The sequence below is a fragment of the Lacerta agilis genome, chromosome 1, assembly GCF_009819535.1.
Source record: "Lacerta agilis isolate rLacAgi1 chromosome 1, rLacAgi1.pri, whole genome shotgun sequence".
Lineage (NCBI taxonomy): Eukaryota > Metazoa > Chordata > Lepidosauria > Squamata > Lacertidae > Lacerta > Lacerta agilis.
In genome coordinates, this window is record NC_046312.1 from 34,979,071 (window position 1) to 34,993,467 (window position 14,397).

Consider the following 14,397-nt stretch of genomic DNA (forward strand, 5'->3'; position numbering starts at 1 on the left):
GAGGAAAAGGGAGGGAGACTGGCTTGATCATGCCTCTAGAATGCTAAATCTGAGTCCCTTTATATCAGATGGTGAATTTGTGGCCCTGCAGGTGTTGCTGGTCTCCAAACCCCATCAGCCACAGCCAGCATAGCCAATAGTCAGAGGTGATGGGAGTTGTCACTGGTCCCACCTCCTGTATGACCAGCTTTCATCATGACTCATCTCTTCCTAAAATGTTCTTCCACCCCATTCCTCTTTTAGAGAAACACATTTGGGTAAATACATTTCATGTGCTCACTGTTTAACTTTTCTGATCTTTGTTTCCTTCGGATGTATGATAGCGAGCTTAGATGGGCAGACGGATGGATAAATCCTATCTATGTGCACTGTATTGAACACACTGCTGTGCTTATCATGAGCTATATTTTTAAAATGGCAATGGGTTTTCTTTATTTTAACATGAACACAACCAATCACATTGAACTCCATGCACAGAACCTCAATCACAGCAGCCCCATGTACAATCTGTTGGATTTATGGAGTTACACTCATCATTGCAGAAGTGTGGAAGATGCTCGTTTTTCACAAAGAGAACTTAATCATAAATTACCTGCTAAGAAAGCTACCAATCTGTCTTATCTGTTTTATGTTGCTCTTGTTTTTACACCATGCAAAGCAAACATTAAGAATTTAGGTCTTCATGTCCCATTCCAATAATTAATGAGAAACAAGAAGCTGTTAAAATAAACATTCATTGAGTTTTGATCCTAATTATCTCTGTTTATTTTTGTTTATTTAGGTGAGCAGATGAAATATTTTTGATCCAGATGTGACAATTTTAGAGCTGCCATTTACTTTGCAGAGATCATGGGATGCTGTTCTTGTTGTTGTTGCTTTTATCACATTCCCCTGAGTATGTTCATGTTTGCAGTTTCATTATAAACCAGTAGTTTAGAAAACATGTCAGATGCTAAACACTAAACCCACCATATAGCAGCATGGAGGAAAACTAGAATGATTTTTAAAAGGGAATTGTCTTTAAACCAAGCTCCTGGAAATCTGAAATGATTCGCTAACAAAAGATGACATCATGACCAAGAAAAGACCCTGATGTTGGGAAAGATGGAGGGCACAAGGAGAAGGGGACGACAGAGGATGAGATGGTTGGACAGTGTTCTCGAAGCTACTAACATGAGTCTGACCAAACTACGGGAGGCAGTGAAGGATAGGCGTGCCTGGCGTGCTCTGGTCCATGGGGTCACGAAGAGTCGGACACGACTGAACGACTGAACAACAACCACAATTTAGCAGCAGAACAGATAACAGAAGCAAAACAATTTCTAGATCTGTGTGTGTGTGTGTGTGTGTGAGAGAGAGAGAGAGAGAGAGAGAGAGAGAGAGAGAGAGAGAGAGAGAGAGAAATACATATTTTATGGCTTTTATGCTCTGCTCCTAAATAAGTCCTACTGATCTCTATTAAGCCAGCCTTACTGTAATGGCAAAGCTACATGTTGCAAGGCAAACACACATGGCTCAACAGTGTCCAGATATGGATATTTGAAAAAGCAGACACACTATATTGCATATTGCAACATTCTATCCTTTCACGGGTTTTAATAGTCATTGGGATGGGAACTGAAGGGTTCCAGTGCCAGCCTGTAACAGGTCTCTGTTAGCAGGAAGTGAGCTGTACCACAAATGCTCAAATACATTGCATTGTTCCAGAATGACAAATCAGTAATCCCAACAAGTGGGATATGAACCAAAATGTTGGAGAGCATAATAGTCCTGTCATGTTAAGAGTGGTAGACTCGTAATCTGGTGAACCGAGTTTGCGTCTCCGCTCCTCCACATGCAGCTGCTGGGTGACCTTGGGCTAGTCACACTTCTTTGAAGTCTTTCAGTCCCACTCACCTCACAGAGTGTTTGTTGTGAGGGAGGAAGGGAAAGGAGATTGTTAGCCGCTTTGAGACACCTTCGGGTAGAGATAAAGTGGGATATCAATTCCAAATCCAAACTCCTTCCACATTTCTCCATCCCATTCTTCCTCTCATCTGGCATACCATTCTTCCCTGCCCCAAACAAGGAGTCACCATTCCATAACCACTGAGCACATGCAGTCCCACCCACAAGTAATTTTTAGTCTCCCTCTGCCTTAGCATTGTTTTCATTCAGACTCCACAATGTTAGTTCCCTCCTGTGCTATGGTAGTGCTACTTTGACTACGTAAGCAATGGCACACAAGCCTGAACATCAGAAATGGATGCTTTGTTTAATGAAATGTGTCCTCTCCAAATGCTTAGACAAGACTTCGTATCTTCACGGCTCAGACATCTGTTTCAAAGTAGCCAAATGTTTCTGAAGGAGTTTGTTGATGAATTATAGAGTTAAGGCTCAATGGCATCCATGTGGATATGTGTGCTTAACTCTGTGTTGCCATAATACGTGTAAAGTAATGCATTTTTTGCATGCTTCATGATGGTGCCAAGCCTCAAACTGATACTTTATGCTCCACCTTGATCACAGAGATCCTCTGATGGGGCACTTCTTGTGGTTCCCCACACCTCTGAGGTTCAGTCGGTCTTTACTAAAGACTGAGCCTTTCGTGTGGCAGGCCCTGTAGGCAGGGGAAGGTCTAAGCCTGGAACTTCTCCACACAGCATATAGATGGCCACCAACTTGGATGGCTATAAAAGAGGATTGGGCAAATTCATAGAGGAAAGAGCTGTTGAAGGCTTCTAGCCATGATGGCTATGCTCTGCCTCCACAAGCAATGCTTGTGAATACCAGTTGCTGAAAACCACAGGAGGAAAGAGTGCTCTTGTGCTTGAGTCCTGCTTGTGGGCTAAACAGGCATCTGTGCAGCCACTTCAAGAACAGGCTGCTGGACTAGATGGGCCATGGGCCTGATCCAACAGGCTCTTCTTATGATTTTATTTTCCCCATGCCCATTGGAGGGTTAAGGATGTGGAATGCAGGGGAGAGATAGGGCTCAGCCTTGGGTATAGTCATGATGAACTTGGCATCCGGCCCTGATAAGACAGACATCTCGTTCTTCATCTCTCGCTGTGTACCTGACTCAGCTTCTATGTTTGTGTAAAACTAAGGAAAAGAAATATCTCTATATAAGCCTGTGTCACCTTGGTCTCTTGCCTAACAGCTGTTGCTCTTTGCCAAATAAACTTGCATCAACTCTCCTACACATGTTTCCTGGGGGGGTGGGACCCTCTGCTAGTAGAGTTTCAGCAAGAATACTATTGCCTTTTTTTAGACATCTCTTAAAAACAGTGTTATTCAGGCAGGCCTTTCAAATCTGAATTTCTTTTTATTCAACCTGTATTTACTAATGTCTTCATTGATATTTTAATTGCACTTATTGTAATGGTGTCTAATGTACACCACCTTGTTGTATTTTTATGCAAGCTTGGTTTATAAATATTCAACTGAATAAATAAAGTTCCCCATGATCTCTCTATTCAGAACTCAACATCTTATTAACAAAAATAAGCTAAAATAACTGAACGTACCCTTTCACGTTCCAGAATTGGTTGCTTGGTCTCGCTCTCTTTCTCCCTTTCCCTTCCTCTTGCTTTCCTTTCTTAGCATCGACTCCCACAGGATCCTTCAGGGGGCAGATGCAAGCCACTATTAGCTGACCATTTGCCTAGCTAGCTGGCTATGGGCACAGCTGAATCCATGGCATCTGAGGTTCCTTTGGCTCCTTATAGGCAGTCAACGCTGCTGCCTAGTTCACCCGATGTACCTGGATACAAGCCAATGATGGCTTCATTCCAAATACTTCATCTTAAAAGGGATGAGGATTGGGCTGTTGTGTTCTCTTGCTTTGCCATCTACAGGGGCTTGACCACTTGCTGATTTCAACAAAAAGGAGTAAACTACTCTCGGACGTACTATATTCTTAAATGTATCCAATCTATCTTCTTTTCAAAAGCCACTACAATACAGTGTACAATGTTTCAAATAATGCCAAGAGACTAAGTACAGTGAAGCATGTCCCAGTGTACCTAGAGATTAAATAATAGAATACATCTAATTGTACTTAAAATAAAGGGTGTTTCAGAGATCAAGGTAACCTATCATCACGTGGCAGAACTGATAATGACACAGATATGGGTCATCCCAAAGGTCTTTGGGCTATGATGGATCAGCCTCACAGCTTTCCCCAAATTGGTGTCCTCTGGATTTTTGAACTGCAACTCCCATCAGCCCCAGCCAGAATGAACAATGGTTAGGGATGTGGAGAGCTGCAGTCCAACACATGTGGAAGCCACCCAGTTGGGGAAGGCTGAGCATCATCTACACAACCGTCCATGTTTGATATATTGTGGTAAGCTGTTACATCAGAACTGCAAATGGAAAACAGCAGCACAACAGGGCCAAACTTAGCTTTCTAGGTGGTGTGGAAATACTTGCATAGCATTATAAATAAACCCAAATCAGCTGCTCTCTGCACTGCTGTAGCTTCATATATCAACAAGCTCAAGGTGCCAGACACTCATCAGTGGGGCTAAATTTGATTCCATTCAAGTCACTGACTTATTTGCGCTTTGAATCAGGCTGTAGAGGAAGTCTTTGGGGTTCATTCCCAGAGAGACTGTTCCTACACTGCCTTTAAGTGACATATAGAGCATCCACAAGTCATATACGTGCGAGAGAATTTTGCAAGAAGTAAGCAGAAACATTACTGCATGGTGTATGTAATTACCGGTAGCTAGCATGGTGTATAACTGAAAGCATTGCAGAAGAACTTCACACACACACACACACACACACACACGGCTGCACCCCTGCTCACATGGCCCACAAACCCCACCTACCTGCTACCCCCTTGCCAACCCTCTTTTATCTTGCAAACCTCACACCAGCCACACCCCTTCCGCACTTCACCAAACTCTTTGCGCCTAGCCAGACCCACCCACCCATCTCTTCAACACCCTCTCTGACTTCACCTGGGCCACAGACTTTTATCTCTCATTTCCAGCACTGGTGTGGGGGACAAATGGGGAGAAACTTCACACTGACACACAGAGCAGTGGTGGTAACTACAGGGGGAGCACAGTTGCTGCTGCAGAGAAAGAAACACCTGCATTTCAAAATAAGGAGACCTGGCGGCAGCATTTGAGGGGGAAATGGGGAAACTCCACCAGTGGCAGTGGTTGCAGGCAGAATGTGAGCGCATCAGCATTGGGCGTGGCGAAGGGGAGACTTTCACCTTTCTGTTCACCTCCTTCGCACCAGTGGAGGCATCAGAGGCCAAAGTGGGGCCTGTCCTGCACTTTCCTCTGCAGTTTGCTTGCTCTGCCCACATGGGCATAGCCAGGGGGCAGGGAGGAGCAGCTATCCCCCTAAATCAAGTAAATCAATACAAAATACTTAACCAACTGAGGTTCTCCCCCCCCCACATAAAGCCTGCCCATGTCTGCCTGTCACTCCACTTGCTCTGCCTGCCTGCCTGGGCCACCCACCTGCAGTTCTGCCATCATACTGCAGTTCACATTGCCGCCTTTTGGTGACCATGCAAACTGCAGCGTGACAACAACCTTACTATACAAACACACACATGCACAATAGGTATATCTCTTGGTGCAAAAGTGATTCTGCAGTCTTTGAGAATGTATACACATTCTCCTATCATGTTAAAAAGAGAAAGAACAAAGAAAGAAAGAATGGTGATCAATTATTCAATCAGTTCTGGTTAAGAAATGTTGGCGCTACAGTATTTTCTGTGAATTTCTCAGCCCTATGAAGCATACACTTAGCATGGGAATGAGAGAGGGCCATTTGCTAGCCAGTGCTCTATATCACCCCAACCCACCCCTCTTGCACACATGCAGAGAGCCAATGAATTACCCATGCTGTTTACTAGATGTCACATGAATTGCCAATCAAACATCTGTGAAGCACAATATCTGCTAAATGTTAGTCAAGGATCATTTACCTTCAAAGGAATTGTTGATCCACCATCGAAGCAGCTTATAAAATTAACTTCTTCTTGGGGGAAAGAACGCTACACAGTTCTCTTGTATTATCACTCATAGCATCTTGTTTTAAAAAGGGAAAGCAGAAAAGGAGGAGGGTAAGGGGAAAGTGATCTCCAAACCAGAATCATCTCTTGTTTCCTTTTTTTAAGCATTAAATATTATTGGTACCAGTTGTGATTCTGAAATCAAAGATGATAATGTCCAGGACTGGCTTTTAAAACTGTTAATGAGCACTGGCAATGTGAAAAAAGATGGATTAGGTAGATGTAATGAGATATGATTAAAGGGTGTAAGCACTGAAGGGTGTTGGAGAATTCTTTTCAGAAAGAATATAATTAGTGTCTTGTAAAAGTACTTAGTAGATAATATTTTTAAAAAAGAAAGGTTAAAATAAACACATACTATATGACAAACCTGCTTAATTATTTCTCCCCTCTGGTGCTTTTATGTACTTAATAATCTGGAGAATTTTTCGAGATAAATAATGTTTGTTGAATATTTGTTGAAACTTCAACATGCAATTCAAGTGATTTTAATTGCATAATGCAAAAAGGCCAAGGGTAGGAATGTCCTCATCCCTTGCCAATATAGATTTCTTTGTTGATTTATGTAATGCAGCTAATAATATGCAACATACTCGGGATTTAAACAAACAAGTGAGCTTCTTGAAAGCAAACGTCCTTTTAAGTTGCTTAGCAACTTTTAACACAATTCTTTATTAGACTGAGGGGCCCTGCTTTTTGGAGGTAATGATTTCAAAATACAAATTAGCCAACCAACATTTGGGAGCGGGGGAATGTTAGTTTCAAACTACAGAGCTCAGAAAAGCTCAATACAGAGTTTCCAAGAATTAGACTTGACACAAATCTTTTACAATATATTTGAAATTCAAATCACTGCTGCACAAAACTCCACAAAACAATGGAGGTGTGTGTATTATTTTGAGGTTTCAAGTATTCAGACTTAGAATTCTCAGTTTCAGCATAAATTTTAACTCCCTGATATTGAAGTTCATTTAAAGTAGTTTCAATAGCAAGCTTCCCCTTCCCCCGCACATCCCAGAAAAAATCTGGATTTCATTTGACATAACTGACACCTATGCTTCCTTTCATGGAAGAGAAGGCCTTCAATGGCCATTGGCCATGATGGCTATGCTTTACCTATACAATCAGAAGCAGCAATACTTCTGGATATCAATTGCTGGAGACCACTGAGGCCAGGGAAGTGTGCTCTTGTGCTCAGGCGGCCATGCCCTTTGGTTTCCTACTAGGATCTGGTTGGCCAGTGTGATAACAGGATGCTGAACTAGATGGGCCATTGGCCTGATCAAATAGGCACTTCCTATGTTCTTATATTTCTTCTGTTCTTATGCTTCGCATCTGCCTGTATCAAAGTTTTAGCATTAAAAAATCCATAGCTGTTTGAATAATCACAAGTACATGAACTTGAAAAAACTGGGCAAAGATTAAACGGGTAACGTGCCTAAGAAGTGGCTGTACCATAGCTCTCCTTTAGCTTATTTATTTAAAATATTCCTGCCTGCATTTCCAAGGAAGGTGGTTTTCATTAATAAAAACCATTAACGCCATAAACGTATGTCCACTCTCCTGGGAATAAGCCCCAGGAAACTAAAGGAGCTTTTCTTCTGAGTAAATATACATAGGTTTAGGCTTTAAAAAGCTGAATAAGATGGGCTGGCTCTAGACTAAAAGTTGAAGCCTATGCATGTCTCCTAAGAGGTAAGTCCCATTGATTTCAGTATGATGTGCAGTCATGTATTCTGAATCCAACCCAGAACAATTAAAATCCAGCAAACAACAAATATAAACAACCAGCAGTAAAGTGAAGGATTCAGCAGCATTCCTAGAAAGGCCAGGAAGAATAAAAAGTAGTGGTGCCAATTGGACCTCTCTGGGAAGGGTGGGGATAGCTGGAGCAGACATTGAGAATGGGCAGATTTATATGGGAAAAGAAAGCCTGTCAAGTCCTACCATTTGAGACAAAGCTGATTTATTTTTTCCTTTTATGTATCACCTTGCACACAGACCAATTCCTTGTTTAAAATCATTGCTTATCATATAAAAAGCACTGAAATGTACTGAAGGGAGAAAGAAGGTGGAGGGGGAAAGACAGCCATGATCACTGCAGGAGTTCTGGGAGAAGAAGAGACAAAGATAAGAACTTGAGTCAGGTCTTTGGTATGCTTAACTCAGCATTGTCTCCAATGTAGACTCTACAGTGTCTGGCAATGGTTCTGCATGGTTTGGGGCAGGTGTCTTGTACCGCCAAGAACTAAGCCTAGGACCATGAGAGAAACTGTCACACTCACCTCTCCTTCTGAAAACAGCCAGGTAGAACAGCTGAGGATGGAGACTATTCTTGGAGCAAGGGAACCAACCTTATCTCAGAAAACGCATCTCTATTGAGGCTTGGATAATGTGTCCAAATTGATTAAATAGCAGATGATTAATCAATTATACTCTGTTTCTGGTCTGGGGAAATCTATTGACAGGTCAAGTGAGGAAGGACAAGCGTTTGGTTGATGTTGCTTCCCCCCCTTTTTTTTTTTAGAACACAGTTGAACTGAAAGCACGGGCGTCAGTTGAGCTCTTTACCAGCAATGACCCGCCATAGCCTGGATAAATTTTGCAGTTCCACGCAGAGGCCCTCGTGGTTTCTGGTGCCCAGGCTACCAATGCGACGTTCCGAGGCCCCTTTCTCTCCAGCGCTTCGCTTAAGAAACCTTCTCCTCTCAGGACAAATGAAAACGGCGTGGGAGAAGCAAAGTTCTGGCTCGGAATACATAGCGAATAAATCTTCACTGCCTGTTTTTCAGGGCAGCTTCACCACCACCCCTCAAAAATAAAAATAATACACTGTTCTGAAATATTTGGGAAAGTGTCAGAAACTTCACGCAGCATTCTTCTTTCAGAAAACCAACTTTTAATCCAAACAACCCTCTTTCCCGATTTATTTTTGATTTCTTTGGCATGGCCTTCCCTGTTCTTTCGATTGGGAGTGACGGGGTGGGTAGATAAATGGAAGGTGAGGCGGTGGGAAAAGCTGCGGGAAAACAGCCCTGGTCGGAATGAAGCGACTCGTCCGGGTGACTTTAGCAGCTGTGACCTTCAAGCCAGTCAAGATGAAGCATGACTTGCTGCTGGACTGAGGAAAGGGTTGGGGGTAACAGGCCCCTCTGAGAGCCTTTTCAGAGGACAACTACTAAACTAAGCAAGCCAGCAAGCGCACCGGTCTAAACTAAATCGAATCGACCCTACGCTTCTACACTCGCAGTTGGAGGAAGTTAGGAAGGTTCAGGAAACAGTCTGGCGGCCCATCGGTTTAAATCAGAGCTCCTGCATTTAAACCTCGCTGGTAGTAAGCCCCATTAATTTCTGGGGATCATCCCTGTCAAGTCAGAGCTCGATCCTCCGTAAAGTTAGGCAGTCCGGCCCTAAACCAATTGCTTTCTATTGGCTTCGTAGGATAGGACTGTAAGTATTGTTAGGGCTCCTGTAGGCGCAATTAATTCCCCTGTGTTCCGCTGAAATTTCTGGTGTCACTCTGTTCAAAGAAATCTTGGTCGGTGACTGCATTTATCTGCATATGACACGTTCCTCACGAAAACTAGACAGTTCTACTAGGCTTACTGGTTCGTGTTTTCTGTTCCTTCCTAACTGTTCTTCAAGGCTTTGAAATCAACTCAAAGCCTTATATTACCTTTGAAAAAGGTTTAGAGCTAATTGCTTCTTTGGCCAAAGTGACTATGGGCAATACCTGGAAATACCGGGGCCCTGATGAACTCCAGTGGGGGACTTGATCAAAACAATATTGAATCAACCCTCCCTGTTTTCCTTTGTTATGTTTTTTGATCTGCTATCACTCCTTTGTAGGACGAATAAAATTGGACACACATATCCAGTCCACTTATTGCAAGCATTTGCTTTCTGAATATATGTTTCTTAACTCAACATGCTTCCGAGTAAACACTTGTTCTTATTCTTATTATCCCGCCTTTCACCCAAAGGTCCCAGGGCGGGTTACAACAGTTAAAACACAGCGTAGATAGGATCAGGATGGTGTATCTAGCCTTCGCTTTCCAGGGCAATAGCTCAAATTGTTCCGTCTCCAAGCCTGAACAAACTTAGTAGAGAAATACAGTACCATGCTCCTGTTCGTTTTAAGTGATCGTGAACACCACTATTTGGCAAGAAATCCCGTCGAAATCCACGCTCTTCTACTAATAGCTGAGGGCAAGTCAAAGAGGTCCAGTGACGCTGTTCCGATGCATCTACCCAGACATTTGGTGGCTGAAAAATACACTTAGAGAGCCAGTATGGTGTAATGTAGTGGTTAGTGACGGGAAAGGACCTGGAAGTCAAATCCCCACTGGGCCATGAAGCTCACTGGGTGACGTTGAGCCAACCACTGCCTTTCAGCCTAGCCTACCTCACATGGTTGTTGTGGGGTTTAAATGAAGAGGGGGCGAACCAAGTACACTACCTTGAGCTCCTTGGAGAACAAGATGAATTATAGGTGCAATAAATACATGCATGCATGCATGCACGCACACTGTTATTGGCAACCTCGAGATCACTGGATGGAAGGATGTTTTTCATTGCAATAGCTGTTGGAACGCTTTTAACAGTAACTGCTTTTGGATGTTTCGAATTGTAATTGTTTCTGGAACGCTTTAATCCGTTTTAGAATGTTTTGTTTTATTTTTATTTTTGTTTTATTTTTTACATTGGCCGCCCTGGACCTTCTTGTGGAGAAAGGGCTAGGTATAAATCCAATAGATTGATAGATAGATAGATAGATAGATAGATAGATAGATAGATAGATAGATAGATAAATAAATAAATAAATAAATAAATAAATAAATAAATAAATAACTGAGGCTCGTGTAAACGACCTGTCCTTTCATTTGCCCCCCCAGAACTGCTAGAGGAGCCGCCGGGGTCGTGCAAAGGAAGGTGACCGGGACCCCAGCGTGGATGAAATCAACAAAGCACAGCAGAGACCCAAAAAGAGCTGGCTGACCCTCCTCCGCACGCAACCCCGCCGCGCCGCCACCACCCTCAAACTAGGAAATCGATTTCATGTTGCTGTTTGCAGCCCGTGTCTGTTTGTGAAGCCGGCCTCGCTATTGATGGCCAACTGGAAGGTGTGCGCCTCTTCTGTTGAGGTTCATTTATCCTTTCGTTTACACCGGCTGCTTCCACTAATTCCGGATTGCCGGGCAAACAGAGTAGCCTCTTCTGGCCTCACATCTCGCCTCTCTCTCTGCTATTAGCAGGTTGATCCTTGTTTGTTTAGAAGTCAGCCTGCAAAATGTGCGAACTGCGGGCAAAATAGCTCGGCGCGGTCAGTTTGCACCCACTGCCAGCAGGGAAGAAAAGGCCGAGGGAAAGATTTTCCTCTCCATGCAAAAACGAGGGGCCCGAAATCCTTTCCTTTCTCATCGCTTTCCCTTTGTTGCCAGGGACCGGAATAAATGACCAATTGTTGTTGTTTAGTCGTTTAGTCGTGTCCGACTCTTCGTGACCCCATGGACCAGAGCACGCCAGGCAATTATAGCTCATTAATAGGAATATTTTTTTAAAAAAAAAAAATCGGTTTGGAGCAGAGTTCTTTGCCGAGAGTTCTCCTTCTTAGCACCTGGTGCTCTAATAGTATATTTCCACATGGGTGCAGAGGCGGCACCCTCAAAATGAATCCTTTTGAAATCCAGGAGGGAGCTACTCCCATTCTGGTCTACTGAGGGTGGAGGCGCAAGTGTTCATTGGTCCTATAACACAGGATGAAAGGGTTTTAGCATTGGAGGGGGGCGCAACCACCCTGCTCCATGAAGGACGTTCAGAGCTACAATATCCACAAACAGTCCAACTTCTGCTCTGAAGCCTTCCAGCAAGGGAGAGGTTCCCTCGCTCCACTGGGGTACAGGAAGAAATGCCCATTTTTACAGAGAAGAAAGTTCCACTACCTGCATAGAATTCAAGCCGCAACGCCTAAGGATGTAAGTGTTAAGATTTCCTTTGCATGCACGGCGTGCTGCAAGCTTGGAAGTCTTCTTCCGGCTAAGGCTGCACCGGAGCACGTTTATCTGGGAGTAAGCCCCAGTAAACTCATAGGATTGCAGTGTAAAGTTGCAATCCTGTGCACACTTGTCTGAGAGGAAGCCCCAAACACCATGGGACTTACTTCTGAGTAAACATGCACAAGGGGCTGCCATGCTGGTGCCAGCATCTCTGTCTCAGTCAGCACCACACCTGCAATCCTGAAGTGCTTGGCAGGTTGCCGTGGAGAAGGGATGAGATCGCGTCGGTGAAGTCTTTTAGACGCTTTAAATAAACCTATTTATTTTGCCAGCTATGACAAGTATTATTCTACTTCTGTGCTTTCATGATTACATAATGTAGGCAGAAACCTGCTCCTCTCATGAAAGAACACCTATATGTACAGAACCGTCAGAGAAGATGCCTCCAGTCCTCGCGTTGTCTGATCCGCTCCCCTTTCCTTGTGTTTACAACGCGGGATATTTGACGCTTCTTTATTTCCTCGGCTCCTTTGGCTTTTGGAGCCCAGTAGATAAATACTTAAAACAGAAATAGCCCCATCAATGAAAAAAAAAGTCAACAAAACATCACAAGTGTAAGGGAAGTGAGCAGAGCAACTCTGCCTACTAATTCTCCAATTAGAAACCGCAATGGCCACCATCCAGTGCATCGTTCATGTTCCATATAGCACAAGCCTATTCGTGTCTACTGAGAAGTAAATCCCGTTGAGTTCAATGGTACTTGCTGCCAAGTAAGTGTGTATCGAATTTCCAAATTCTTTGTTCGACTTTGGCCATTCCATTGAAATCATGCATAGTAATTCAGAAGCACTTCCCGCGACATGAATGGGATTTGTTCTTTCGGAAGTTCTATTGGGGACCTGCAATCTCATACCCGTTGAAAATATGCTCAGCTTACTTCAGAAGTGTAAAGTGGATACAGTACATTGGGAGGATCTTCAACACCAGGGCAGGGGAAGGAACTTTTTTCAGAGCAAACTGTCCCGGGGCAACGTGGCCCTTGTGGGCATTGTCAGAAGTACAGAGGAGCCACAGGTATGACTCTCACCTTTGTTTTCCACATACAGACACACACACACACATCTCATCCAGGCAAGCAGCTTGGCCTCATCACACCTCAGGGTCACATTCCAGACAGGCAAAAGCACCAGAAGGGATTGTGGATCGGAAAGAGGTGTGGCCTAGGAAAACTCGAAGGCCAAATAAGGAAGCCGGGAGGGCTCCATTTGGCCCTGACCCTGAGTTTCCCCCACCACTGTTCCTCATACTTTCCCAGTTGGGTGTTAGGTTGTAACTCAGGTTTTACTGTAGGCTGACGTGGCTGCATGCGAAGGATAGGTAGAGGAACCTCCAATCTTTATAGACTCTCCTCCTTGTGATGACCTATTGATCTTCCTTCCTGATACTCTTGTGATTGCTGGCCTCATGTCCTACTTTGTCTTCTTCTCTTCATCCCCACCTTGGGAGAGGAGACAGCTTTGTGTATGTCTCCTGCTGAGAACAAAGGGCAAGCATGGCTCTTTGTCTCTCCTCAGTTACAGCGTGCACAGGATTGCAACCTCACAGTATAATCCTAGACATGATGTTAGAGTCCACGTAAGTCTTAGGAGTCAGTCCCATTTTCCCCCCTCAAGGGTAAACCATGTATATTGTATGGCAGTCTTAGAATTTGAAACGGACGCGTGTTGCCTAAATGAGACCCTCACTTGGCATTAAGATGCCAGACAGGGGGGCGGGGAGTTGCGGGAATACAGTTTCGCTTTAACATCACACACCTAGCGGGGAGGTAAAGGAATTTTAAAAAGTGAGGTCAACAGAGAAAGCAGAAGAGGACAAAACAGCTGCCTGCGAAGAACTGCAGGAGCTGGCGGATTTGCTTTCCTCATCTCGTAGGTGTGTCCAGTTTGAAGAATCCACCACCAGGTTCCCGAATCATTAATCGCATTGAAAGGAGAGTCATGGAATCATACCTGTAGAATTGTAGAGTTGGAAAGGAATCCGAGGGTCATCTAGCCCAACTACCTGCAGTACTGGAATCTCAACTAAATCGTGCATGGCAGATGGCCATACAACCTCTCCCTAAACCACTCCTCTCTAACCTAAGGGACGCTGGTGGCGCCTAGGGTTTGCCGATCGGAAGGTCGGCGGTTGGAATCCCACAAAGGGGTAAGCTCCCGTTGCTCGGTCCCAGCTCCTGCCAACCTAGCAGTTGGAAAGCATGTCAAAGTGCAAGTAGATAAATAGGTACCGCTCCAGCGGAAAGGTAAATGGCGTTTCCGTGTGCTGCTCTGGTTCACCAGAAGCAGCTTAGTCATGCTGGCCACATGACCCGGA